Here is a 27040-nt window from a genome sequence, read left to right as displayed (position 1 = left end):
ATCCTTGCTTTCCCAGCTGCAGGAAGTCACCTGCATTCCTTAGCTTGTGACCCCTCCCTTGCCTCATGTCATTGGTCTTTCCTTCCTTTGCTTCTATTACCTGGCCTTCTTCCTCTTTTGTTGTAAAAATCTCCTCTGTCTCTAATTTAAAATGACACTTGTAATTACATTGGGCCCACCTGGATAATACAGGATAATCGCCCCATCTCAAAATCCTGACGTTAATCATATCTGCTAAGTCCCTTTTTTCATATAAGGTCACATGCACAGTTCCAGAAATTAGGGTCCGGATATCTTTGGGGACCATTTTTCAGCCAACCGTACATTGGTGCTGCTCCATCAGGACTTAAAGGAGCTCATACATCTGAGTAGCCCATCATCTGCACAGTCTGATGGGATTAACTGCCAAAGAATATCCATAGGATCAAGGATGACAATGGTGCATGTTTATGGGTTACTGTGGGAGGAGGATGCATAGGAACGACACTGTTAAGGTAAGGCTATGCCTCACAGTCAGAAGCTGCCTCTGGGGACGCCAAGCACTGGCTCTGATTACCCTCCCTCTGCAGGGCCACACCAGCTGTGCTCACTCTCAGGTCAGGAACCAATGATGAGAGAGCATAGAGGACCTTAAGACAAGGGAGCTAAAAATGTGATCTTGACCTGAGCCCCGCAGGCATATTCTTGTTTTTGAACCAACCCTAAAGTTATAGACCTTTGGCAGGGTGTGGTCACACGAAAATCAGGTGCAAGCCCTCCATTTTGCTGTTATCAATAAAAAAATGCCGCAGAGCTGGTAAAAACAGTCCCAAGCTTACTTTGGATCCATGCTCACAGGCAATTCAGTTAATCAGTACATTTTACATACTGTGAAGGTAAAACAAACATCTCAGGCTAATTCTAGACCTACTAGGATTAATCTTTAAATCACAACCACCTGCTGCCATATGTAACACCCATACACGGCCTTAGAGATAAATGCCAAGATGAATACTGGTGTTAAAACTGAGACATACACCCGTGTGTTCATTGCAGCACTATTCACGATAGCCAAGACATGGAAACAACCTAAATGTCTATCTACAGAAGAATGGATTAAGAAGAGGTGGTACATATACACAATGGAATACTATTAAGCCATAAAAAGACCAAAATAATGCCATTTGCAGCAACATGGATGGAACTAGAGAGTCCCATACTAAGTGAAGTAAGTCAGAAAGAGAAAGACAAATACCATATGATATTATTTATATCTGGAATCTAAATATGTGGCACATATGAACCTATCTACAGAAAAGAAACAAACTCATGGACATGGAGAACAGACGTGTGGTTGCCAAGGGGGAGGGAGTGGGATGGACTGGGAGTTTGGGGTTAGTAGATGCAACCTATTGCATTTGGCGTGGATAAGCAATGAGGTCTTGCTGTATAGCACAGGGAGACACAGCCAATCACTTTGTGGGGGAACATGATGGAAAATAATATGAGAAAAAGAATGTGTGTATATGTATGACTGGGTCATTTTGCTGTACAGCAGAAACTGACAGAGCACTGGAAATCAAGTATAATAAAAAATTCTTAATAAAAATTAAAAAAAAACCCTGATTACTTGTCTTCTTATAAGGTCATCTGGAAGTAACACAACAGGACTGCCCACCCATGTCAGAAATTTAAGCCCCTCAGCTCATGCACCATTTTCAGGACTTTGATCCCACAAAATTTTTACCTTATGGAATATATATCAGTTTCTCATCTGTCCTCAAACTTCGTGGAACATTTTTTTTTTTCCTTCCTAGAGCTCACTGTCATCAATAAATTCACTTATATTCTAAACACCTTTTAGGACAATTCACTTTCTAATTGTACCTGAAATCTGGATATACCCAAAGGATTTTATGCCTACCCTCCCAAGTGGGTGTTATTTTTTTCTCTTATCTCCATGAACTAAAGGGTCTAGAGGTGGGGTTGCTGTGTTCTTAACTTTCTGTTGCCACCTTTGAAAATTCTAGCTTCTCTTTGGTAGGTTACATCACCACTCCAGTTGCAGTTTTCATCATTGCTTGCTTTTTTTTCTTGTTTCTATTTCTCCTCTTCCTGTCATTTCTCTTCTCATCTCCACAAACTCTCTATGCAATCTCTCCAGTTCCACATTTTCCCCAAGACCTCATACCTTCATTTTTCCATTTGATATTTCTGCTTAGATTCCTATTGGGCATCTCAAGCTTAACTTCCCTAACAGAACTCTTGATAGTCCCCCTCCCAAATAAACCTCTGTTCCTCCCTGAGACTTTCCCAGCCCAGAGAGTACTAGCACCATTCAGCAAGTTCCTTGGGCTAAAACATGTGGAATCATCCGTGATTCCTTGTTCCTCACCTCCCACATCCATAAGGAAGAACTGTTGGGTTTATTTACACATATATCCCATAAAGACTGACTTTTCTTCATTTCCAGTGCTGCCATCATTGTCTCCTGCTTATGTTTCCACAATGACATTCTAACAATCTTCTTTTTTTTTTAAATATATCTAACAATCTTATCATAGTGGCTTCTCAGAATCAATTCTCCACATCCTTGGAAACATTGTTTTCTAAGACTGAAAATCAGATCATGCATTCTCTGATCAAAAGCCTCCAGTGGATTCAGTTTACGTTCAGAATAAAATGCGAATCCTTCCCAAGGTCTATGAGTCACACTATGACCTAAGACTTGTCTGCAGTTACCACAGTCATCTCTTGACACTTTCCCAGCACTTATTCCATCGGTCTCCTTGCCGAGACTTTGCACATGTCATGTATGTTCCTAGGAACCCTGCATTCATTTCTACTGTGCCACAATGAGAACTCCCCCTAGAACGGAGTTTTTATTTTGACATTGATCATGGTATACTTTGAAATACAGTGCAGGGAGCCGAAAAAATGCAGGGACTCCAAAAAAGGACCTTGCCTGACGGCAGAAAAACCTGAAGGCAGGTTCCTAACCAAGGAAGGGAGCTCACCTGAACGGTACTTGCCAAAGGTGGGCTTCTGGTCAGGATAAAAAGCCTGCCTGCATGGTACAAGCTGAGGGCAGGCCTCAGGTTACATAGCTCTCATTTTGATGTTGATGGGGAAGAATTGGGGCTTTCCTGGGAAAACAATTTCCATGTTTGCGCCTGAGAACATGGATTGTTTCTCAGGTGACCTAGTCTTTCCTGTTGTTTCATTTGTTATTCAGTTTTCCTCAGTCTTTCCTGATTATTTACTTATTATTCTTATTTTCCATTCTTATTTTCCTGTGGTGATTTGTGATTTAACAAAGTTACAACAATAATATAATAAGAATTTCATCCTGAAGGACTTTCCCCTATTTAAATCCAACTTAGTTAAAACGTAGTGTTTATCTATTAACTAGTTATATAGTAAACTTTAGAGTTAGGATTTTAATGAAGTCCATAGAAGTTAGCCATATCTTATCCAAAAAACCTAGCTGTGAGTTTTGTCTTTGATTTTAAAAGCTTTTTAGTCATAGCCAGTTTAATTAAGTTGGTTTATATTTACTTACACTATCTCCCTGCCATAATGCTTTAAAGATAAGCATCAGTCCACAAACAAAGTTTGTGAATGCCAAATTCTTATGTTTTATGGCCTCTTCAAAGTACTCACTAAATTTAGTTAAGATAGAGATCTTAAAACAGGAGGCACAGCTGCTATACCATGTAATAGTTAACCAATGGACTTTTAACACTATGATGTCATCTGTAGTGAAAAGCTGTCTTTATAATCAACCACTGTTGCCAATAAAGTTTGAGCAGTCCAGCGCCCTGAAAGAAGGGACAAAGAGGCTGTCTCTGTATGTACATTTGCCGACGCCGCATCCCTCTCCGATCGGGAAAAAGTGTACACTCCCTGACCGCTGGAGCTGGCCTCCAGCAATATAGAAATTCTTAATTTGTACGTGATCCTATTATCTACTTTGCCACCACAGATTTTGTACTTTTGGTGCCATTTAACCATTATTTCCTTTTTTTGGGAATACCTTGCAATTTGGGTTAATATTTTGGAAAAGTCACTGTGGTTGCAGTCCCTACTTCTCAGAATATGAGTGTGTCAGAGCAGGACAGGTGCTGGGTGGCAGTCAAGTGTCTTTATTTCTTCCAGGGTGTCAGAGCCAACTGCCAGTCTGTGGCCCTCACATATGCAGCATAAATATACAAATAACTGATGAGTGAAATATATTAGCTAAAGTTGGTTGGATGCCACCCTGTCCTGGTTGGTATCTAGATTTCATCAATAATCTTCACAACAACTTTATCTGTTGGATATTCTTCTTACCACTGCCCTAAGAATGAAAGAACTGAGAGGGAGAAAAGTTAAATGGCTAGTCAATGTCATGTGGTAAGAAGAGAAAGGTCTGGGGAGTGAACCTGTTATTGGCTGATAGAGTCTAAGTGTATAAACATCAGACCAAGACAGTGGTTTGCAGGATTCAGGAGCTCGGGTTTCATCCCAGACATTTACTGTGTGTAAGTCACTTCCTGTCCCTCAGTTTTCTTATCTGGAAAATGGAGATATTAAGCTCTGTCTGTTAGCCAAGGTTTTAATGAGGACCCAAACAAAAGGATATGATGTATATGATTGGACCTCAAAACACATAACACACAAGATAAATGTTAGGTGACTGTCATTGTGACAAAGGCACCAAGTATCCCTGAACAATGTGGGAGTTGTAGGCAACCACACCCTGCACAGCTGACAATCCAAGAACCGCTGTCTCTGCCTCAGAAACAAAGGAATTGATAAATGACGCTCCCAAGGGCAGGAAGCTGAAACAGTTCAGATAGAACCAGGACTGAAAATCTAGATTCCACATATTTTGATGGCTAATCAAACACAAACTTCCCCCATACTTAAAAGATCTGTAAAATGACAATACAGGTACAATATTTATTGAAAAATTTTCACATGTAAGTGGACCCCCAGGGCTCAAACTAGCAATGTTCAAGAGTCAACTGTCTAACTTTACAGTAAGGTGGCTAAATTATAACAAAGGCATTAAAATGCATTGTTGTCTGACTCAAATTTGCAATCCTGGAAGATTAGGGACTCATCCAATGATCCTACTTGTCTTTAGTACACGTGTCCTTTTGAATATTAATTATCAGTTGGTAGACCGTAAGCTGTACACTGATTTACATTAAAACTGAACAAACAGCTAAATGTTATGGAAAGACAAGTCTGGCAATCAATGGAGGGAAAGTGAGCGAAAAGAAATGAATAACTTAAATAATGAAGTTACTTTTCTTGTGTGCTTTTAAATAGGCTCTGAAGCCTTTCTCTAAATGTAGCCCAAATAGCAAGTCACAAAAGACCTGCTGAAATGAGTGTCATCACCTAAATCCCTCACCTGAGACACTGGCTTTGCTTCTATCTGCTTAGCCCAGTGTCATGGGCCATTTAGCTCAACTCCCATTCACAGCAGAAATCTCTTGGACACAATCAGCTATTCAAGGCTTGTCTCTCCATAGGTTCCCAGGAGGGTGGAGACAGACACCCAACTCCCCAAAGTGGCTGTTTACCGCGGAGACCTCCTGTGGACACCCTCTCCCAGAATGTGGATGCTCAAGCTGGGCAGCAAGAAACAACGGCCTGCAGAAAACAACTGCCTGCATAGATTAACCTCCTACAAGGATCAAATGCCCTCTGTCCTGGGACTCCTCCCATGAACCTCCCCTCCTCCTTCTTCGCGTTGTTCCCGCCACGAGTGAACTTCAACCACAGATTCCCGCCTCAGATCCTTTATAAGCCTAGCACCTCCTCACAGTCAGAGCTGGTGCCCTCTTGAGCTCAGCCCGTGCCCCTCTGACGCCCTAATAAATCTCTTTTGCTTCACCAACTTGGCTGTGTGCATTCCTCCCCTGGCAAACCTAACATCGCTACCTTGGTGAACAAATCATCTCAAAAAATAGTCTGCTTCACTGTGGGACAGCTCCGCTGGCTAGAATATGCTCCTTTTTTATATAGCCCAAACCTGCATCCTCACAAGTTCCCCAGTTGTTCTGAGGGAAAAGAAATGCCTTTGGGGGAGTTCATATAGCGTAGAATTGAGATCATGGGTTTTGACCTGGATTCAGATCCCACCTCTCCCATTTGCTACGATTGACCTTGGGCAATTTGATGCTTTTCTATAAGCCTTAGTTTCCTCATAAATACAATGGAGGTAATAATGATAGAACCTATCTCATTGGGTGGTTATAAGTTTTTTTGTTGTTGTCTTTTTGCCTTTTCTAGGGCCGCACCCGTGGCATATGGAGGGCCCAGGCTAGGGGTCTAATCAGAGCTGTAGCCGCCAGCCTATGCCAGAGCCACAGCAATGCAGGATCCGAGCTGCATCTGCGACCTACACCGCAGCTCACGGCATCGCTGGATCCTTAACCCACTGAGCGAGGCCAGGGATCAAACCCACAACCTCACGGTTCCTACTCGGATTCGTTAACCACTGAGCCGCAATGGGAACTCCTGGTGGTTGTAAGTTTTTAAAGAGGTATTGCATACCTAGTCCTAGCTCAACGGCAACTTTATGCCCATTTGTAAGTTTCCTCCTTTTTTAGGCCTCTTCACTGCCCTCTGCTGGAAAATTGCCATAATAACTATCAAAATCTGACGGACGAGGAACTTGGCTGTTCCAAGGGACTGCCCTGGCAGTAAAGTGCTTGAGGCACTGTGTCTAGCCTGTGGCAACCTATACATGTCAACGACTTTGATTGCTCTAGTTCTGGACCTCTGCAGTCATGGGCACCAATTAAGAAGTGTCTGTCCGTGTCACGGCCTGGGCAGTACTTTTGTTGCAGATGGCTAAAGAGGCTTTCTGTCATCCTGGAAAGGTAAGAATAGCTGGAAGCATGAATTACAATAATCACTGAGGAGTGCAGTGTTTATTTCAAATGAAAAGAGGAACAGTGATGGGGATTTTTGCCTTCATTACCCCAGTAGGATTTTAAAATAAGGACTATGTCGACCTTAAACATTAAGTTATTGAAAAGCGAACAATAAAAGCATAGAAATATGAAACTGAAAATACTCTGGGAGATCTTACTTAAATTGTAATGGGTTGTCAAGGGAAACTAATGGGCCCGAATTATCAGATGATAGAAGCATTTTCTTTCAGCGCGACCTGTTGCAGGCGCATTACATGTCATAAACAATGTTAAGTGCTTTTCATATGAAGTAGGCATTATTTTATTTGTGACTCATAACCTATTCCTTCTCAGGTCTTCTTCAAGTAGGAGGCCTGGCTATGCCCTAAAGCAGAACTTGGAAGTCATCTCAGAATTGCCTCCATCAGACTTTCCTTCATGGCTCAGTAGTTAACAAACCTGACTAGGATCCATGAGGTTGCAGGTTCAATCCCTGGCCTCGCTCCGTGGATTAAGGATCCAGCATTGCTGTGAGCTGTGGTGTAGGTTGCAGATTTAGCCTGGGAACTTGCATATGCTGCGGGTGTCACCCTAAAAAGCCAAAAAAAGAGAAGAAAAAGAATTGCCTCTGTCCCCATACGCTGATATCCAATCTTTCATCAAGTTCTCATCCATCTTCCCCCAAAATATATGATCCATGCATGCACCTATCTCTTCCTCCAGTGCCATCTTCCTGGTTCAAGTCTCCATCTCCTCTTGCTAATCTGATGTGATTTGCCTCTTTTTCTGACTTCTACTCTTGCTTCTCTGCACTCCATACTCTAGACAAAAGCCAGATTCCTAAAAAACATGCCTCAGACAAAGCCATTCTCCTACGAAACATTAAACAATTTTACTTTGCACTGAAGACAAAATCTAAACTCCTCCAGGTCTAAAAGGACCTTCCTGATCTGAATCTGACCCTCTTTTAACTCTTGACTCTTCTTGAGCCCACTCTTCAGCACCCCGCCTCTCCCAAGAACAGGCCAGCCCCAGGGCCTCGGTATTTGCCAATCTTCTTTCATGACTCTCTCTGTCCTCAGATGTTTTTTCTCATGTTTAAGATTTCAGATTCTATGCCATCTCTTCAGAGAGGCTTTTCATGACTGCCTCAAATAAATCCTCCTATATTTTCTATCAAAACACCTTGTTTATTTTTTTCAGACTATTGGTCACAATCTGTAGTTATTTATATCATTTATTCATTGCCTTTTTATTCTGTATCTTTCCCTCTGGAATATAAGCTCCAAGATGGAAGGAATCTTATGTGTGTATATAGGTTCTTAGCACTATGCTTGATAAAAAGATTCACCCTGTGTATATTTGTAGAATGAATAAATGAGTATTTCCTTATAACTTTCTTGTAATATAAATACCATGTTCCCAATTTTGCAAATGAGAAATGTAGTGTTATTGAGACTAGTAAGTGAAGGGCTGGAAGCAGACACAGATCAATTAGACTTTTCAAATAGAACTTTTATCTACCATTCTGTCCTTCATAGAAAATTGGTTGTGTGTGTGTGTGTGTGTGTGTGTTAGTTCTATGCGTTTTGGAGTTATCAGATACAATAACACTAGTACACCACAATTGTCAACTCTAGAACCACTTGTCATTTATCTAACAGGAATAAAATTAAATAGAACTAAAATGAAAATTCAAATAAAATAAAATGATATAAAGGCTAAGCTTAAATTCCACATATTTACAATCATAATCTGGAGGGAATCAGAGGGTTATAGCTTTCATTCTGGAGGCAGTTTTGAAATTCTAGAGTCTAATTTTCATAAGCATTAACTTTGGGGCCATTTTGATTTATTTTCCTCTTCCTAGCACACTTGTTTCTAAATGTTTTTTGTTTGATTGATTGGTTAGTTTGCTTTGATAAGTAACTCTTTATTTCATTTAGGTACTATTTTATTTTATTTTTATTTATTTTTGCTTTTTTTTCAGGCCCCACCTGTGGCATATGGAAGTTCCCGGGCTAGGGGTCGAGTCAGAGATATAGCTGCGGGCCTATGCCACAATCACAGCAACTGAGGATCCGAGCTGTGTCTGTGACCTACAGCACAGCTCATGGTAACGCCAGGCCCCCGACCCACTGAATGAAGCTCAGGATCGAACCTGCATCCTCATGGATACTAGTTGGATTTGTTTCCGCTGTGCCAAGACGGGAACCCCATTTAGGTACTATTTTATTTCAAAAGGCAGGCTTTCCTTGGTGTGTTCATTCATCCACTGAGGAGGAACGACTGTAAATCAGTCTCTTCTGAGCAGGATGCTCAGCTCTGACTGGAAGCATTGCTGTACTGGTGCTGTCTGTACTGCACCTGTTTGTCCAGTGGGGGACCCAAGGCTCTCCTCCTCTAGTCCAAAGAGGTCCCAGATGATATGAGCAGGCTTTATTCTCTTTATATAAATTCAAAGGTGTTTTCTAAATCTGTCAATACAAAATTGATCTTATGTCTGTGATCTTAAGAACTCTGGGACAGAGCTGAATAATGCTTGACTCATGTCCTTTGCTTGCTTGTGCTAACTGGCAAAGATACAAAATAGCCACCAATTCTACCACCAGTAAGGAGGAAGGAAGTTCTGATTAATTCAAATTGAATTACATCCCATTGTTAAATTAAAGCTCCAGATATGTATTTGTACTTCTTCATTCACAAGCACACACCATCTGAATCATCAGACGGAGGCCATGGATGGGAAATTTGAACATAAATTAATCTTTAGCAGAAAATGAATATCAGGATCTACTTTATGAGTAATGCTTGCCTTTTAGTTAACATTTAGGAGACGATATGCAACCCTGAGTAGATCTTACGCTGAAATCAGATGTAGGAAGGAATGTATTTTAGGCAGATTTCTCTAGAATTGCTTTGATTACTCATTGTAGCCCAAAGGCAAGATCATAGTGTTCCTCAGAAATTTTAAGTCCAACTCTGTGTTTCTTTTGTATTTCATTTGGCTCTTCTGCAAAGTGCTTTCACATTAAAAAAAAATTAAAAATAATTCCATAATGTCAAATATTCAGTCAACATTCATTTTTTTATCATTATACTATGCATTATATCCTCATGACTTATATATTTTCTAACTGGAATTTCATACCTTTTGGCCATTTTCACCATATCACCCAGCCCCCATCATGTCTCCAAATGTCTAATTGTCTCATAATTGTCATAAATGTTTTGTTTATAGATGGTCTTACTCAGGATCCAAAGAAGGTCCCCACACTGCAATTGCTTAATATAATGTTTAGTCCTTTTTACATCTATGGAGTCACTAGCCGTCACTATTTTTTTTTTCCCCTTGCAACTTATTTGTTGATGAAATAAAGCCATTTGTCCCAGAGAGTTTCCCATTGATTGAGTTTTGTCAATTGTACCCTGTGGTCTGCTAAACGCAGGTCTCAGTTTCCTGGCTTTTCCATAAAACTGTAGTTGAGCCAAGAGCCTTGATATTGAGATTTGAACTTTAATTTTTTGAAGACTCATAGGATTCTAAGGTGATGAAGGTTTTTCTGCTCTCAGAATTGGCCTGGGGTCCTTGAGTAAAGAAGGACCTGCCATACAAATACTGTGTGATACATCCTCAGGGGAGGAAAGTTAACTTCTTCCTCCAAAGATTAATTAGCACTTCTAAATATTCTCTTCTTATGAAAGAGACTAGGGTCATGTGAGGCCTTGGCTGCACCCAAGAAGAGAGTCATATTGTCCAGGAGCTCAGGATACACCTTAACCCAGTCCAAAATTACAAACGCCCAATCTGTAGCGTGAACAAGGAAGGAGTACAAAGAGAGTGCCGCATCTCTATGTTCGGTGACCCATGTTCTGTCTCCGGCTTCCCCAATAATTCACTGACAGCCCTCACATTTAACTGCCTTCCTCTTGGTCCAGTGTCCCCATCTAGACAGTAAGGTGATGCTGTCCACAGACCCGAGATGGTCCTGCCATTAGCTGACAGTCTCTGAGTCCACGGTTCTGAGGTTAGCGGATGGCAGAAACCCCTTCCCCACGGGCTTGCTGAGGCCTGAGATGCCACTGTTAGGACCTCAGCTGCTGCCCCTGATCCCGTCCTTTGTTCCCAGGACTTGGAAGGACTGGGGAGCTAGGATTCACTCTGTGTAGGCGCTGCCACTTCTTTCTGAGTCAGAGCCTCACGTCATTTTCTTGGCTCTTAGGTTCTCTGAAGGGATCCATGAATTTCTTGCTATTGAAACGGTGAATGAAAATGAGTTCTGTCCTGAGCCACAGGCAAGAAATCCAGGAATACTGGGGTAAAGAAATAAGATAGGAGCCCCAACAAGAGTGAAGGAATAGAAAAAAAATATATATATGTTTTGGCCCTTTATCGAACTGTTTTTTAAATTATTAACATATTTTACTTATATTTACTTTATTAAAGTTGATTTACAAAGTTATGTTTTTTTTCTGGTGTACAGCAAAGTGATTCAGTTTATGTACATATACATACACACAAACACACACATACAGAAAATACATATACCTAAATATATATATATGTGTGTATATATTATGTTCTTGAAAATATCTTGAGGATGCTTAGTGCCACCCTGAGACCAAGAGAGAGGTACCCTAGGACCAAGAGTCTTAACTGATGGAGACTAGCCCCATATAGCCAAGGCAGAAGGGGGTGGAAACTCCACTCCAAAGCCTGCCTGTGTTCACTTAGTGCTTTTCGAGCAAGCTGTCTCATTCCCTTAAAGTTTCTTTCCTTTGCTTCTAAGCCAGACAAAACCGACCTCAGTCTGACTCCAAGGATTGTAGAGAAATCAAAGCAGACTTGAGAAAAACCTCATGGGGGAGACTGTACTGAATAACCCGACTCTCGCTCTGAACCACGCAGGCTAGAGGTGGGGGTGAGAGGGAAGAACCACTGTAATTGCCTCCTGGGAAAACCTCTGGCTCTCACCTCTCAGGTAGTGTGTCCTCAGGCCCAATATCAGCTGCAAGTAACACATTACTTCATGAAGAGCAGTTTTAACAAATAACCCCCTCTTGCTGCCCATATATTAGAAGTCTAGAAGTAGAAAGTGTGGGCTGGTGCAGACTGAGTGATTGCATCAGGGACTGAGAGGCATTCTTTTGCTCTGCTATCCTTTGCATGTTAGTTTGTCCGAAGGTGGTTGCTATGGGTCCATAGATCTACCCACATTTAACTGGCAAGTGAGTAGTTGCCTATCTAGCTCTTAAGGCACAAGTGGAAGAGGATAAGGGCTTTGGGAAAGGACATGGGTAAACCAGCCAATAAAGCTGGCTTCAGCAAAGCCAGCCCTGGAAGGATCCAATCTGGCAGAACCCATGAGTTGAATCCAAGACACAGCTTTTGAGTGAGGACTAGGATTAAGTAGGAGGAAGACCAGACGCACATTGCAAGTTTAACGAGACAAAAATGAAATGATCAGTCAGAGTGGGAACAGAGGGTTGGGTCTTGGGCAAGGCCTGTGATGATAAGGAAACAGAATACCAACACGTGAGAAGGGTGGAGGCTGGTTACCACACACTGAGGGGTGGTAAGAGAAACACCATAAAAAGACACATTTGGGAGGCTTTTAAAGACCTTTCTTTCCAATAAGAGCAAGGGGTAATTATCTCATTGAATCACAGGCATGGTTAAGACTACCAGGACCTGCCTTCTGTAAAGGGAAAAACCAGAACACTCTGAGCTCAAATGGAATATGTTCTTTTAATACCCTAATCCTTCCAAAGTCTTTGCACGGGACTCTTCAGGTGCTCAGGCCTCTGTGGAAAGAAATGGAACCAAGCTGTGAAGTGGGGGTGAAATAGGTACAAAGGGTATTGGTGAAAGAAATGCTGACCACTGAAGCAACAGATCCGGGCTGAGGTGGTGAGAAAAGGGAACGTGAGAGGCTTTTGAGGGGGAGCAGGAATTTTTTAATTAAAAGACTTACTGTGTATAGAGCAACTTTCAGAATAAGCCATCCGCCTGTCTCCTTTTACTTCTTTGGTCCCTTTTACTCCTCCCTTCCTCCTTCCCTCCCCCTCTTCTTTCCTTCCTTCCTTTTTTCTTTCTTTCTCCTTTTCTCTCTGTTTCCTTTCCTTTTCTCATTTGAACATTGCAACATAAATGAAAAAGTTCCCAAAGATCTGTCCCTATATAATTCATGATTTAGTTAAAAAATCTAAATAAATTATAAAATAGTAAGACCTGAATGGAAAAGAAAATATCTGTCAAAATTTGTACAATGAAGAGTACTTGGGCACAACCCCAAAATGATTGGGCAGGAGTTGAAAAATTGTCAGAAATGAAGGATGGGAACATGGAGGGGCAGCAGCTTTGTATACACTGCAAATTTTCCACAACAAAAACCACTGTGAATAAAAGAGTGAAATGTAATCTACTATAATATAATGTAGGGGTACATTTATCATTAAGATCATTTAATGAAGGACAATAAATAATAAGATTACATAAGTTCACTGTTTGCTTCAAGAAACTATGACAACAGTGGAATAAATCTAAAGGAAGTTAAAAAAAATGATAAAGATAAAAGCAGAAATGAATGAACTGTAAAATGGCAGTAACAAGAACTCCAGCAGAATAACAGTGCTGATTAACAAGTTCAAGAGCTGCACTCAAAACTGGAAAACAATGTAAAAAGAAGCCAAAAGGGGAGATTGCAGGAGCTGCTGTAAAGGAAGACAGAACATTCGATGGTGCCATCAGACTGGATCGAACCATAATTTGAGCACAGTTTGAGAGCTCACAATTTGAGAGCCTGAGATTGTACAAGATGTGACCCAGCACAGTTCATAACAAACATCAAGAAAACTGGGTACAATTTCTGCCCTGCTTCAGTTGTTCACCTGCTCACTCTAAAGGATCATTGAATTAAAGATTCTACGTTTGAGCTGGGACTGGGAATATGAGGAGTTAATGATGGCAGATATTTACATACACAAATATTTTTATTGATGTAGAGCAGACTCTATTGAAGGGCATGTCTGCTAGGTGTGGTAAGGATTCCAGATATGCCATGCAAAGAACCCTCAGAGTATAGGGAAAAAGCAGTAATCAGCAAGAGAGAAACAGAGACCTATGGGGAGCAGCTTTCTGTGAGCGTCGGAAAAGCCCTACTGGGGAAGTAGCCCATTAGGTAAGCCTTGAAGGAAGAGGAAGACAATGCAGATAAAACAAATAGCACCACACAGTCGCGGACCTGGGAAGGTATGAGGCATTTATTGGGAAAAATAAGTATATTCTATGAGCAAGGGTTAAGTACATAAGGACGAAGGGTGGACTTAGGGCTGAGGCCATACTAATGGTGACCCTGAAAGATGGGCTGCTGTCTCCTGAGGAGATTCAAGCAAGGGTGGCTTTGTGTTGTCACCGATACACCTGGTTGTCACATGAAAGCCCTCACTCACCCTGTTGTAGAAAGAAGGCTCAACCGAAACCCAGCAGCCATTGGACTCTGGTGCATCTGAAATCAGAGCAGTCTGAATCTATCTTCATTTGAGACCCATATTCTCATCTCAAGCCTGGACCAGAGAGCCAAGGGCCCCTGTTCTTTTGTTCTCTAGAAGTCTGTCTTGGAGGCCCCGGGAGAAAAAAAGGGGGACCCACGGTTTTTCGCTACCAGACACCGAAGTACTTTAAATAATGCCAACTGGGTTTTGAAACAACAGCTCTCTTAAAAAAGATTGGAGGAGAGCGGCTGGCAAGGAAGCAATATTTTCAGTTGCGTGTAAAAATGACAAAAACTTGAGAGCCACAGAGATGCACATTTGCCCAATATCGGGCATCTGGCCTGCGTGCATCTCACCCCTCCAGCTCCTGAGAAGGGAGAGATTGGTAAGGTCAAGGTCCCTGTCCAGGCTTTGAGACTTGAGCACAAAGGGAAGACACAAAACTAGAGCCACGACGGCAAGTTCACAGGGACAAGCTCTCTCAGGATGTGAGGTCAACCACTCTCTTTCCCCAGGGACTGGAAAGAGATGCTGCTCCATGCCTCTGATCTCCCCCCTCCTCCTCTGACTCACATACTTGGGGTGAAACACTGACTGAAGGGCAGCAGGTGCTGGTCCCAGCCCGGTCCTCACCTTCCCCGCAGGGTTGTTAATATCTTAAACCCAACGAAGGCAGGCACGCAGTTTGAAAAACCAGATCTTAAGAGTGGAGCGGAGCTTAGATGAAAAGACTTTAACCCCCTGTTAGGCTGTTTCCTGTTTCTGTTGTGCCACAGCCTTGTTCTCCCGAAGCAGCTGCTCCATACTGCTTCCTCTAGCCATTAGTCTGCTCATTATGTCCATACATCTAAATAATAGAGTCAAACCTCTCTTTCTTGATTTGTCAAATTTAGATGTGAGCTATTGATTTCCTGCTATGAGAAATGAGGATTTACCTCTCTCCACCTCCCACCTCCCATCTCACAAGAGCCCTATTCCACTCTTTTATGTTCTATTTTCAGTTACCTTTATAACTTTCAATTATATATATGCACACGCTTCTCGTGCATTTACCATTAATCACAGACACGACGTCATGCTCTCTACTGTTAAGATTGGATATTAGCAGTTCCACCCTTCCCCCTTCCCCTCCTTCTTCCTCTCAATATCTGGAGACTTACCCTTACTTTAAAATTATCACAGTTGATTATATTACCTTCTATTCAGCTACCATTATGAAGTCTTTCATGACTTACTTAAAGATTGATTTAAAACGGTGAAATCATGAATATCTGAATACTGTCTTTGAAACAGTGAGTGGAATGCCGTGATTATGTTTCCCTTTTGGGTCAATTTATTTGTTTGTTTGTTTCCTGGCACTTCCAATTTCCTTTTGGATCACTCAATATCCTGGCAGGAAACAGAAGGTCCGTTTGAATGAGGTAATTGGGAAGTATTTAATAAAGAGAGTATTTACAAAATTGTAGGGAGGTTAGAAGGCGATCAATAGGGGTGGGTAAGTATTTAGCTGCTAGCAGAGGAGACAGTTCTTGTGATCCCAACCTAGAAAGGGAGAAGGGGAGGAGCTGATACCAGGACGGGGAGAGGAATCCACTTCAGCAAAAGGTCCAATCTCTGTCAGAGAACAGAGAGGAAACCAGGTTCCAGGACTGCCATTCTTGCCCATTGGTCAAATGCATTTGGAATCCAGTGAGGGGGTCCATTGATAAAGCCCATAAGACTTAGCATCCTGAGACACAGAGCAGGTCAGAGACATTTAGAAGATGGGTCTAGAGGGTCAAGTAGGAACTACTTAGGTGGCCTTTTAACAACCCTGTTTTTCATTTCTTTATACAGATATGCTGGCTGTTTGGTTATTAGCACCCTTGCCTCAGCATAGATAGTGGTATGCAAAAAGAAATCAACAGTTGATATTCAACTTTTTGTTTGTTTATTTGTTTTTTGCTTTTTAGGGCCACATCTGCGGCATATGGAAGTTCCCAGGCTAGGGGTCCAACCGGAGCTACAGCCGCCAGCCCACACCACAGCCACAGCAACGCCAGATCCGAGCTGCGTCTGCGACCTACGTCACGGCTCACAGCTAGGCTGGATCCTTAACCCACCAAGCAAGGCCAGGGATCGAACCCACGTCCTCATGGACGCTAGTCAGGTGGGTGGGTTCGCTAACCGCTGAGCCATGACGGGACCTCCTCATATTCAACTTTTGATTGACAAAAATAGACTTTAAATTCCAAGGCAAATCAAATTCAAGTCTTAAAAATCATAGCTTACAGGAGCCAGGTTTTTTGAAGGAAAAAGTGGATTTTGTTTCAGTTTTTGTTTTTCCTAGTAGAGGTGAAGTGCTCTAGGGCTCAGAACATGTTTATCTCACAAGTTTAGATGGAAGAAAAATAATAATAAATCCCCCCCAAAGGAATATTGATAATGGGAAAAGGCAAATGTGAAAAACACAACTAGAATTTAAACGCTGTTGCGAACCTGAAAAAGTCCCTGAGATAAATCCAAGCACAAAGAAGCATGTAGTTTCTATTTTTGGTTATCTAACTATTTTTAGTTCTTTTTAATTTTCCATGACATATATTGGGTACACTGCAAATCTTATAATATAAAATCCTGGTTCGAGTTGGTGCTTGAGTAGAAATCACTAAGTGAAATGTCTAGGGTGATGATGATAACGATGATGATAAAATAATAGATAAATAACACACAACACACTGTGCAGAGTATTCTAAGCACATTGAATACACCACCTTCTTTCATTCTCAACACAACTCTATGAAGTAAAAAATCCTATTATATTCATTTCCTTAGACGAGCGAAATGAAACACGGAGCTATTAGGTGACTAAAGTTACACAGTGATCTTTGGTGGGGTTAGGAGGGGTTAGGAATCAAACTGAAGAAGCAATACTCCAATTCTGTACTCACGCTACCACTTCAGAATGAGCCTAAAGGCAGCTACCCATCATACAATCAATCTAGGGCAGGAAATTTCCACATCTTTTTTTTTTTTTTTTTTTTTTTTTAATGCATGTGCTCTGGGAAGCTAGGGTCCAGAAAATTTTGATGGTGAGACAGCAGAACTGCACAGACATTGGAGTAAGTTTAAGGAGGATGGAGAATGATTTGCAAGAACATAGTGACCAATTAACAAACAGAAATGTAGAATTTTCTATGAACAATGCAATGATAGATGAAGAAGGATGGTTCATCTTAGAAGATGCCAACACAGAGATATGCTCTAGCTGTGGGCCATATCTCCCCCCAGTTCTCGGATAGTAAATAACCCTCTTACTTAAACCTAGACTGACAATAAAACAAATTCTTAATAATGACGTCAGCCTGAGGCAGCCCTCAGAAGAGGAGAGGAAGAAAGTGTTGAATTGGTTTAGTGGTTTCTCAAGAGACTCAATATTAAACCAGAAGTGACTGAATGTTTCTTGAATTGATAAAATTAAGTTGTCTTCTACCAAAGTGGAACGGTGGTTCCTGAGTTAAATTTAGTTATAAAGAAACAAAGCAAGTGATCTCTTTACCAATGGGAAATTTTAATGGTGAAATTTGCACCTATTGCATTTCCACCTTCTTAAATATTGCTTTTACCTGTGTCCCTTCTCCTTCATAAGGCAGTTGGTGGCTTTTCTCCAAACCTCCTTAGCACCGCACTGATAGCCCTGTAATCAGTCTTGTCACATGACATTGCCGTTTAGGTTTTTCTGAAATTATTCAACACTAATAACTTTCAGAACAGGGACCCATTTTTCTTTCTTTTTTTCTTTCGTTTTCTTTTTCCCTTTCTTTTCTTTTCTTCTCTTTTTTCTTTCTTCCTCTACCTTTTCTTCCTTCCTTCCTTTTCTTCTGAATATTTTCTTCTCCTTAATATGTGGCACAGATATTATTTCCAACTAGATGAGAGTGTAACAGCTAATTGAAACTTTCTTTTAACCTTAACTCTCTGACCCCACTCCAAGTACGAAACATTATATTTGCAGGAGCTTAAGGACACTGAAATCAGATAGCTTCTGCCTCCACCATGACTGAGCTAGTCTTGGTTGTTGGAGGAAAGTGGAGGTAGAGATAAGAAGCTGACTGCAAGTTAGAATCTAGAGCCCCTTTGTAATGGCTTCACGGTTATGTGGGTACTATTTTTTCCCCATCATTAACTTAAGATCTTGCTGAAAAAAATAAACCTCAAGTAGATAATGAAAGTTAAATATTATCATTATTGTGAATGGTTTATTATTAAAACCCTAATCTGCTAAGAAAATACATTCGATTATTAATTGGTGCAGAACTCCTTTGGGACTTTTAGCTAATAGAACTTGTATTTTGCCTGTTATGTTTTGGGAAAGCATAAATTAAATTTAGGTTACATGTCCATATGGAACAGTAATAAAAGCAATTGCACAAGACTTCGGCATCTCTCTATTATCGACTAACTAGTACTGGTATAGCCCTTTCAATGCAAATAACCATAAAACTAAACAAAACAGACAAAGCAATTCTTTTCAGCATTGACCATGAGGTAGTGGAAGACTCCAATCCATGAGAAAAGGGACACTCATGGGTGAGCTCCATAATTTCCCAGGCTCTCTGCAGAGTGAAAGGCCTTCAATCACAGCATAGTGGTCCCGTTGCCTGAAGAGGCAGAGATCTGACTCAGGGTAACTAAAATGACTCTAATACTGAGCCAGGGCACTGGAGATGAGAGAGTTGTACAGAGTGGAGGGTTGCTACAGAAGCCTGTGGCAGGGCTCCTCCTCAGTCCATAGCTAAAGTTTAGGCTCTACATGCATGAGGGGAGAATTTTTATTTACCAGAGGATGGCAGCTATGGATTTGAGAGTCAATAATCTAGTGTTCTAGCAGGGCTGGGAGGAGGTTCTGGTCTAGACAAAATGGATGAAATTATTTGTATCTCATGAATACTATAGGCATCTATCTGGGACATTATAAAAGCCGTGTCTTAGGAGCAAGGGCCATGTTCAGGAGAAAAGTCTTTATTTATTTATTGGGTGCACATGTGACATGTGGAAGTCCCCAGGCCAGGGATCAAACCTGAGCCACAGCAGTGGCAATGCTGAATCCTTAAGCACTAGGCCACTAGAGAACTCCTAGACTTTTCCTTCAGACCCACCTTAAACAAAACTAAAATCAGGCCTTGATGAGACTTATAGGAGAGGCAGAGTTTGCTAAAAAATAGTAAAAGTTGAAGATGGTTTATAGACCTACATGCAAAAAATAAAAGCACAAAATTTCTAAAAAAAAAAAAATAGGAAAAAATTCTTTGCAACTTTGAGGTAGGCGACGATTTCTTAGAACACAAAAAGTACTAATCATAAAAACAAAAATTGATAAATTGGACTCCATCAAAATTAAAACCTCTTGCTCTCTGAAAAATCTTTAATAAACTGTAATGTTCAACCAAAGACTTGAAGATAATATTTTCCACGCATATATCTGACAAAGGAATTATCTCTACAGTATATTAAGAACTTGAAGAACTCAAAAGTGAAAAGATGACCAATGCAATTAAAAACAGACAAAAGCCTTGAACGGACACTTTAAAAAAGAAGATACAAAAATGGCTAAGTGAAACATGAAAAGATGATCTGTAGGAGGACTTGGCAAATTTTTTCTATAAAGGGCCAGAGAGGAAATATTTTGTATTTGTAGGCTGTACAGTTTCTTTTGCAACTGCAAACTCTGTTACTGTCTAGCCAAAGATAACACATCAGTGAATGAGTATGGTTGTGCTCCAATAAAACTATTTAGGGTCACTATAATTTGATTTTTTTTGGTAAAATCTTAACTATCAAAAATATGTTCTTTTATTTTGTAGCTATTTAAAAAATATAAAAACGATTCTTGGGAGTTTGGCGCAGCAGAAACAAATCCTGCTAGGAACTGTGAGGTTGCAGGTTTAATCCCTGGCCTCGCTCAGTGGGTTAAGGATCTGGTGTTGCCGTGAGCTGCGGTGTGGATCGCAGATGCAGCTCAGATTCTGGATTCTGTGTTGCTGTGACTGTGGTGAAGGCCGCCTGCTGCATCTCTGATTTGATCCCTAGCCTGGGAACCTCCATATGCCATGGGTGTGGCCCTGAAAAGGCAAAATACAAAAATAACAATAATAATAAAAATAAATAAAATAAATAAATAAAAACGTTTCTTGGGAGTTCCCGTCGTGGCTCAGTGGTTAATGAATCCGACTAGGAACCATGAGGTTGCGGGTTCAATCCCTGCCCTTGCTCAGTGGGTTAACGATCCAGCGTTGCCGTGAGCTGTGGTGTAGGTTGCAGACGTGGCTCGGATCCCGTGCTGCTGTGGCTCTGGCATAGGCTGGCAGCTACAGCTCTGATTAGACCCCCTAGCCTGGGAACCTCCATATGCCGCAGGAGCGACCCAAGAAATGGCAAAAAGACAAAAAACAAAAACAAAAACAAACAAACAAAAAAACGTTTCTTGGCTCACAAGCCACACTAAAGAAGGTGTTGGGCTGGATTTGGTTCCCTGGCACAACCAGATTTAAGGGCCCATAAACTGTGTAATTGCATAGGTTTCTGGACTTAGCAGGGCCTCTTTTTTTTTTTTTTTTTTTTGTCTTTTTAGGGCTGCATCTGCAGTATGTGGATGTTCCCAGGTTAGGGGTTGAATCAGACCTGTAGCCACCGGCCTATACCATAGTCACAGCAATGTGGGATCCGAGCTACGTCTGCAATCCACATTGCAGCTCACAGCAACACCAGATCCTTAACCCACTGGGCAAGGCCAAGGATTGAACGTCCATCCTCACGGATGCTAGACAGCTTTGTTTCTGCTGAGCCATGTTGGGAACTCCCCAGCAGGACCTCTTGCTTTGTTGCACTGTTTTGCTGTTGTCACCTGGGACTTCTTAATAAGTGTTGAACAAGTAACATGACATTTTTACTTTATGTGAAGATTTCCAAATTATGGAGCTGATCCTGCCTGTGGACACAGTTTGTAGACCCAAACTCTGTAAGTCATTCATGAGTTAAAAAGCAAATGCAAATTAAAATCACAATGGGAAATCACTTCCCACACACTAGAATGGCTAAAAAAAATGCTGACAATATTAAGTGTTGTAAAGACAAAATGTAAAGAAATTAGAACTTTTGCAAATTGCTGGTGGGAATGTAAAATGGTATAATCACTTTGGAAACTATTTGGTTGTTTCTTAAAAGTTAAATAGACACTAACCATATAACCCACTAGGCTCACTCCTAGATATTTACTAAGAGAAATAAAAACATAAGCCCATGAAATTATTTGTATAGAAATAGTCACCAATAGGTAAATGGGTAAACCAACTATGGTATATTTATACAGCTCACTACTTATTCAGTAATAGAAAAAGTGGATGTATGTTGCCTACAACAAGAATGAATCTCAAGAACATGATGGTTCATGAGAGAAGACAGATACAGAGGAATATAATGTTGTGTAATTCCATTTACTTGAAACCCTGGAAGCAGGAAACACAACCTACAGAGAGGGACATCAGATCAGTCAGGATTTGAAACCCCCTCCAGGGGGATGAAAATGTCCTGTATCTTGATAAGGCGGTGGCTGCATCATTTGTACACCAGCTTTTTCTCAAGGTTTGCACTGAGTAACCCTCACTCTGCTGAGCGGGATCTGGGTGGTGGCCTTGGGGGCATTGACATACACATGGCTTATCGCTCAGCACAAAATGCTCAATGATGGTTGTGACTTTTGATTTCCTACACAGGTCATGGTTAGCATTCACTTTCCTTTCACTGACAGTCCCTTTTGATACACCCATCTGCCTGTGATTTCTCTATTGACTGTAATTTTTTCTACCTCTAATCTGTTATGAATTTGCATATCAATAAACACTATTTTAGACCTGAGCATAGACTCAGGCAACAGACCCCTCAGCAAGGCATTGAATGGTCCTTCAGACTGTAAGGAAGAGACTTTGACACATGTTTTTACGTGCCAGAGATTAGTTTAGCTTCCCTTCTCTGAAATTGTGGATAATACTCCTCTGACAATTGAAGAGCCGTGACTCTGCAAGTTTACAGTTTATGCCTCGATCCAAGAAGATACCAGATCACTGGAAGAGTGAAAGGAGTCACTTCCTATCCTGCCAGGTTGGAGATGAGGGTCATTTGCTCTGGAAAATGAAGTTTACAGTTTGCGTGGAGAGGTTCCATCCAGTTTCAGAGACTGGAATGTTTTCTTGGGAAAGAACTACTCTTTCTTCAAAGGTTTATGAGGAATCAGCTTTTTGTTAATGAGATGGAAACTGCGCATATGGCCCTGAGAGAAGCTGAGTCATTTGATAGCTTGGAAGATTTTTTTTTTCCTGATCAAATCACTGGGAAGAGTTAATCCATTTAGGGGAACTTTGAGGCCTTTGAGGGCCTTCTTGTCTCTAGAGACACTTTCAAATTAGCCCCATTACCTGGAGGATCTGACTTTGATGCAAATAATATAATTTTCTAGGGGTCCACACTTAGATTCCTAAAAGTCAGACTCTTGACCTGAAGAAACAGATATTCACTGGGGGAAAAAAGAGGGAGGGAGGGAGGGAGGAAGGGAGGGAGGAAAAAAGGGAGGGAGAGAGAGACAGAAAGAAATGGAAGAGGGTATTGAGAAGTCGCTTGTTGTCTAATATTTTAAGCATTTCATAGATATGTTTGAATATTTACAGGGTATTTTAACCCTTTCAATAATCTTTGGACAAAGTACTGTTAACTTCTTTTAACAAACAAAAACAAACCAAAGCCATGAAGGTCAGAGAGACTACGCTGCCTCACTTGCAAATGGTTTGGAACAAATGCATTTGGGGCTCCGTTCAAAGCCCATGCTGTTCCCACTGTGCACTTGGCTGCTTCGTGAAGGAAAGCTCCAAACCCTCTGTTTCCCGCCACAGCACACCTGATCTACCCCCCCCCCCCAGACCCAGAACATAGCGGGGTAACAGATGTTACAGTCTGAGCTGGATCTAAAAATCTAATTACCCGAGTCTGTATTTTTCTCCTGCTCATTTCAAATGGATCTCAGCAGCAGTGACATTTCCTATTTTCCTCCAGACACACTTTCATGAAAACTGTTTCTGGGGCTTACACTTAAAACCGACACTGTGAGTTTGGTGGAGGTGTTCCTTATCCCAGCTCATCAGTATTGACATAAAGTGTGCCATTGTCTGACACGACTGGAGAATTCTAAGCCATCTCTTTTTTCCTCTTTAATAACATCCAACAGACCCTGCATCCAGAGCTGACCACCTGCTCACCTCCATTACCAGGAGATGTCTTTCTGCACCTTCGGCTAGATTCTCAAAGCCTGGTCTTCTCCGAATGTTCTGCACAGGTGCCAAGCAAATATGTAACACGAATGGGTTAAGCACCTCCTGGTTTTCTTCCCACAAGGTCAGAGGCCCTGGGAGGCCTCATCCCGAATGATTTCCCTTTAATTCTTAGACAGAATCAACCTTCTATAATATTTTCCTAATGGCTGAAGGATATGCCCCAGGCACATCACATGCTGATTAATGACACAGTCAGCTCAGCTCGTTACAATCAGCTTCTGCGCTCACCTTTCCCCAGAACTGCTCTCCTTCAAGTCCTCCAGGACCTTTCTCTTGCTAAACCTGATATACGTGTTCAGGCCTCTCTCTGCGATGACTTCCTTCTCCGAGACATTCTCCATGGCAGAACTTCCTGCCAGCTTTTTTCCTGGTCCACTATGCCCCACCTGCCACCCCACATCCCACAGGTGCTGCTGTTTCCTGGGGTTCTCCCCTGATTACACCCTCTAATTACATCCTCTACAGAAATTCTCATCAAATCCCCAGATTTTTCTTATAAGCTATGTGCTGAGGAATTTCAAACTGACTTTTATAGCATTGGAGTTCCCCCTGACCCACCCATCAGATCCTTAACTTTATATTTTTAATTAATTTATTTATTTACTTTTTGCTTTTTAGGGCTGCACTTGGGGCATATGGAGGTTCCCAGGCTAGGGGGCGAATCAGAGCTACAGCTGCTGGCCTACACCACAGCCATAGCAACATGGGATCCAAGCCTCGTTTGTGACCCCACACCACAGCTCACAGCAACGCTGGATCCTTAACCCACTGAGAGAGGCCAGGGATTGAACCCATATTCTCATGGATACTAATCGGATTCGTTTCTGCTTTGCCACAAGGGAACTCCCAGATCCTTAACTTTAACAACTGCTAAACATACCAGAGGATGACTACACATCATCTACTTGCCTTGAGCTTGTCAATCCCCTTTGAAATCATTGCTCTATGTTTTCCCTTTTGCAGGGAACGGGCCATTGCCAACCACACTGTTCCCAACGGTGAACACTGGGAGTCCTGCTGGACTCTTCCCTCTCTCTCATTCCCTTCACTTAAAGGCTCTCCCAATTCTACCCCCTAAATATGTTTAAAATCTACCCCCTTCCAGGCTCAATGTCTGCTAACCGCATCATTAAAACGTCATTTGAATTGAGTCTCTCTCTCTCTGACCATCAGCATCCTCTCCAAGTGGTTGTCCATCTGGCCAGCCTGGAGAATTACTTTCCATGCAAATAAGCTGCAGAAGTCTCCCATTAAACACCTTAACACTTGTTCTTCACCAGCAGAGTGAAGTCTGAGCATAACAGAACACCCTTTCTTATCTGCCTCCTCCTCCCTCTCCAGCTTCATCTTCGTCCACGCTCTGCTTTTCACTCTATGAGGCTGACACTTCAGGTTGATCTCATCTTGCTGTTTGGAGTCCTATTAATAGCAGTCTTACCAAATGCTGTCTGAGACAAATTGAACAGAGTTGGTCCCAGCCTCTGTCGGTCAGATTAATCAAAGCAGCTGAAGTAGTGGTGAACTCATTGGAGGATTAACTGGAAACTAAGACGGTATAAAAATAACTGAGGAATGGACCTTATCAAGAGGCAAGTATCTATAGGTTTCTTGCATTTCTGCACATCCTGTGGGCAATGATACTGACAAGTCTTGTTGTGGGCTACCTCTTAAAGTCTGTTTCTAGAGCAGTAACATATCTTCCCAGGGCAAGGGTCAGGCAGGCTTGCTTAGAGATCATTATAAAAGATGGGGGTTTCTAATCTCTGGGCATGCACCACTGCCTCGGCAGGCATCCTCGGCCCTTTTCACATCACTTCGTAGGAATTAGGACTCAGAAACTGGTCAAGAAAATAATGCACTGGCTACTGCTATTGCTATAAGCCAGCCTTTGTATCTAACCCAGGAGTCTGATATCATCTAAAGCATCCATGAAACAATAACAGGATAACTTGTTAATTTGCAAGTAGGGCACAATCTCGGACACTTAGCAATTCTTGACAGTTTTTTGTTTTTTTTTTTTTAAACTCTTACCATTCAGAGTTCTTGCCAAGGATGTTAAGAAAACATTTGCTGGAAGGCTCTGGAGTACTACTAAGAGTGAAAAATTTCAGGTCCAAGATCTGAGAGAGGAAGAAAATCCAGAGAGGTGAGATCAGTATTGTAGCACTTTTTCCTTTGGAATAGTTTTTGATCCGTTTGCCTTAGTTCAACACCTCGGGTGGAGGGGGGAAGAAGATTAATTTCTCTTCAACATAGTTGTAACAATCGTCTTTGAAGATACCCTCCCTGTATGTCCTGAGGCATCTCTTCTCTTGATTAGCCATTCCAGTTCCTTCCACCGTTCTTCATGAGTAAGTTTGAGGCCAATTTCTGTCCTGGTCTGTCAGAACCCCACATAGAACATGGCATTTGGAAAAGAAGACAGGTCTTCTAGTGAAATAATCAACGCTCTTGAAAGCATAACAAGGTGCTTCTGGCAAAATGAATAAGTATATTTTGCTATAAGTATTTAATACAATATCATGGAGTAATGAAAATAGTATTGTCAAAGAATGTGTTTATCTATCCACTGATCTATCTGTAGCCCTATCTACTTGTCTATTTGTCATCTTTATCTACCTGCCAATCAATTTATAGAGAATCGAATAGTACCTTTCTCAAATTCATGTTTACCTGGACCCTCAGAATGTAAGTTTATTTGGAAATAAGTCCCTTGCAGATGTAATTAGTGAAATTAAAGTCATCCTGGACTAGAGTGGACCCTAAATCCAATGACTGGTATCCTTATAGGAAGGCTAAGACTGGTGTCCCTATAAGAAGGCCACGAGAAGGTACGTACACACAGGGAGATTGCCATGTTGTGACAAAGGCAGAGATTGGAGGGATAAATCTCCAAGTCAAAAGCTGCCCAGGATTGCTGGCCACTTCGGAGGCCAGAGAGAGGCAAGAAAGGATCTCCCTAGAGAGTCTGGGAAGAGCATGGTCCTGCCAACATCTCCTCTTGGACCTCTAGACTCCAGAGCTGAGAGAGAGCACAGCTCATTGTTTTAAGCCATCTAGTTTATGGTAATTTGTTGCAGCAGCCCTAGGAAACTAATATACTTTCTGTCTTTATTCATTTTATATTGCTGCTGTAAAAAATTTCCAACAACACATCTTATTGTAGCACAGTTCTGGAGGTTAGACATCTAAATGGACTAGCAGGGCTGTTTCTTCGGGAGGCTCTGCAGAGAATCTGTTCCTTGCCTTTGCCAGCTGCTAAAGGCTGCCCCCATTCCTTACTTCACGGTCCCTTTT

At 41.6% G+C, this 27040-nt stretch overlaps 1 protein-coding gene across 8 annotated transcripts in view; it reads right to left on the bottom strand.

Annotated features, from left to right (window-relative positions):
* The window catches only part of LOC146404944 (uncharacterized), a 488622-nt gene that overhangs the window by 23453 nt on the left and 438129 nt on the right, over positions 1-27040 (bottom strand). For 3 of the 8 annotated variants that reach the window (XR_014839798.1, XR_014839797.1, XR_014839799.1), the window contains one exon: positions 25775-25863. The exons of the other annotated variants lie outside the window; for them this stretch is intronic. The gene's annotated coding sequence lies outside the window, so the exon portion shown is untranslated. The remainder of the gene's footprint in view (positions 1-25774; positions 25864-27040) is intronic. 8 annotated transcript variants of the gene reach the window in all.

Source organism: Sus scrofa, chromosome 3 (genome assembly GCF_054392235.1).
Source record: "Sus scrofa isolate SSC_HxYL_T2T_F1_AM1 chromosome 3, Sscrofa_HxYL_maternal_Yorkshire_Landrace_v2.0, whole genome shotgun sequence".
In the NCBI taxonomy this organism is placed as follows: domain Eukaryota; kingdom Metazoa; phylum Chordata; class Mammalia; order Artiodactyla; family Suidae; genus Sus; species Sus scrofa.
Note: the sequence above shows the minus strand (reverse complement) of the source record. Positions and strands in the feature narration are given on the sequence as shown.